This window comes from Charadrius vociferus, unplaced genomic scaffold (genome assembly GCF_000708025.1).
Source record: "Charadrius vociferus isolate BGI_N301 unplaced genomic scaffold, ASM70802v2 scaffold43, whole genome shotgun sequence".
In the NCBI taxonomy this organism is placed as follows: Eukaryota; Metazoa; Chordata; class Aves; order Charadriiformes; family Charadriidae; genus Charadrius; species Charadrius vociferus.
This window is the reverse complement of record NW_009648043.1, coordinates 4,487,269-4,490,227: the sequence shown is the minus strand read 5'-3', so window position 1 is coordinate 4,490,227 and position 2,959 is coordinate 4,487,269. Positions and strand designations below refer to the sequence as shown.

Sequence of the window (2,959 nt, the reverse complement as noted above, 5' to 3'; positions counted from 1 at the left end):
GTTTTCAGTGAATCACAGAATAGCTGAAGTTGTCAGGGACATCTGGAGACTGCCTAATCCAACCCCTGTGCCCAAAGCCGAGTCAATCAGAGCAGGTTTCTTCAGGCTGTCTCCAGCTGGGTTTTGAATATTTTCAAAGATGGAGACTCCAAAACCTCTCTGGGTGACCTGTTTGTTTTGCTTTATCAGACAACATTACTGGCAGCAAAGGCTGATCAGAACCAGCATAAGCCTTCTTACAAAATCTGATTCTCAAGCAGACTTAAGAACAGAGATCAAACGAGGCAGTATTTTTGTTTCCTGAGGGCACAATTTGTCTTCTATATTCACAACACAGCCCTCCAGAGACTGACGTGCTGTGATTTGTCTATGTATGATTGCACTCAGCAACTGACCTCATGTCCATCATCATGCATGGCATATTACCCGTTTCTGTATACACAAAAGTACATCTGTTTAACCCAGATTTCTTTATCATATCTCACTCTTACATTCCAGACAACATTTTTCAGCACCGGGATGAAAGGCAACACATGTTAGAAATCCAATAATTTTGGCACAGTTCTAACTCTGTTAGATTTTCTCCTCAGGTACGGGAAGAATATGGTTCTTGTTTTGCTTAGAATTATTTTCTGTTCTCTGAAACAGTTCTGTCAAGTTACACAAACAGGCTAACTAATACAAGTACCTATTAAGAAAGAAGTTATGGAGTGCTGAACATCGAACATGTTTATAACTTTGCTTTTATTTCAAAGTCCACTCCCATTATCTGTTCCTCACCCCGCAAAAAAAAACATATTACACAGTTAATTTCCCTTTGATGTGTTTTAAAGGCCTTTGAATCAAATTAAATAACACCCAAATATTTTGTTTTAAAGTATAACCTAAGATCCAGCTGATAGCTGGCAAGCTATACACATTAAATAACCTGGATCTTTTAAACAGCCCTATATAAATGATAAAATATTTTAAATTTACTTCAATTAACATTAATATTATAGCAGCCAGTCTGTTAAATGTTCACCTTCAGCTCCTGCTTTAGAGTAACTTTAACCAGTAGAAACCCAAAAAGTATTCCTGGATTGGCCAGGTCTTAGGACAACACTTACACATGTATGTATATACCCATAAAAGCAGAGAGAGCAGCATCTTTATTCTGGAATTCTCTTCCGTATCAAGGAAGAGACTATGACTATAGAATGCTGGTATCAAACTGCTCTTTTAAACAATAATTGTACATGAAAAAGACAGCATATTTTCAAATGGAGGCACCAGGGACATAAAAAATGCACTTCAGCCTGAACTTATTTTGCTTCAGGCACGGAGCTCTTACCAGACTTTTAATTGATCTGCACTATTAGGGGGCTGCTCATTTTGTTCATTCAAAGCGTATCAACAGGACAGCATGTACATTTACATGGCAGTTAAGAGGCTTATCTGGAGGCTTTTTTTTCTTTTTTCTTTCCAGATGCTAACTTTCACTTAATTATGTTGAATATCTAAAAATGCAAGGGACAGTCATATTATAAAACTAACCTAATGTCTATTACAAATGCTTTTGGAGAAAGTTTTTATAGCAGTTCTTAGCTAAATTCTGCTTATCAAATAACCGTATATCAATATAATAGTGCCAAACTACCTTTTTTTTTTTCAAGAGTAATTTTTTTATAAGCAGGAAAAAGTTGATTACAATTGAAGAATTTTTTTTTTCAAAAACAATGTATGAAAAAATGAAGTATTTACTATATGTACAGACATAAAACATTAACCATGGGAGAGGAGAGCCCAGAAGCCAAGAATACAAAATGCTGGCTTTGCCTTCTAAACCTGTATGCTGAAATTCATGCAAAAGTCAATTGAATTACACGTTTTAGCGCAACACTCAACTTCCCGAGATTTACGATCACGATAAAAATATATCTTCCTATACATGCATTTTTATTAGTTCCCCGTTCCAAACCCGTTATTATTTTATATATATATTTTAATATCACTTAGAACTATACGGAAGAGATGCGTTATAATCAGCACTGGCAAATACTGAAAAAGGCTCTGAACGTGAGCGCGGACCACCAGCTGTGCCTGTGCAAGACGGAGTGCAAATCCCGTGAATTCCTCCGGGAGGCAGCATTGCTCACGCTTAGCACCGGCGAGCAAACGGGGGGTTACGGCCGAAAACGCTCCTCGATTTCTGTTGTTCACCAAACGCCTGCAGAGCCAGCACACTCGGTACACTTGACTGAGAAGAAATTATCATCTACATTAAAGTAAACATCATGATTTACAGAGCCGTCACTAAAATCTAGTACAAACCCAACTCCTTACTTGACTGCACAGCAGCTCTGTTTATGAGCTACCTACCTCATTTAAAGCAAGTTCATTTAAAATGAAATTAAAGCAGTAAGAACACATTTCTTGCAGTAAAACAGAATACACTAATACCTTATTTGCAGTCTAATTCAAATATGACTATTTTAAAAATACATATTAAAGCTAAAAAAAATTAAAATGAAGAAGTCATATATGCAGCTCCCTGTAACTAGCCAACTACAACAACTTTTAGCGTAGCAAATTCTCATAATTATTTCAAAACGTACAGGCTTGTGTTCACATTTAAGACACTGATGAATTTGGAATGGTTATTTATTATGGCAGCTAAATGTTCATGTTTGGCCAGAAAGACACTTCGGACAAGATGCTGTCTTTATTTACAGGAATCACTTAACAAAATCATCTGTACTAATTTTTATGCCTATTTAATGCCTGATGATATTAAATAAGATTTCTTTGTCATCATTTTATCCTATCAACAGTCTAGTTTTACTGAGTAAATTGTGCACAACTTTTTGCAAATGAGAGGAAGCGTATATACAGCATTTGGGTGTGGTCCTTTGCAATAAAAAATACCAACTTAAATCCATTAAGGGTTTGGAGGACTTGGGGGTGGGATGGGGGCGGG

At 36.5% G+C, this 2,959-nt stretch overlaps 1 protein-coding gene across 1 annotated transcript in view; it reads right to left on the bottom strand.

The window, feature by feature from the left end:
- Positions 1-2,959, bottom strand: part of POT1 (protection of telomeres 1) — a 64,672-nt gene that overhangs the window by 17,906 nt on the left and 43,807 nt on the right. The window lies entirely within an intron of this gene.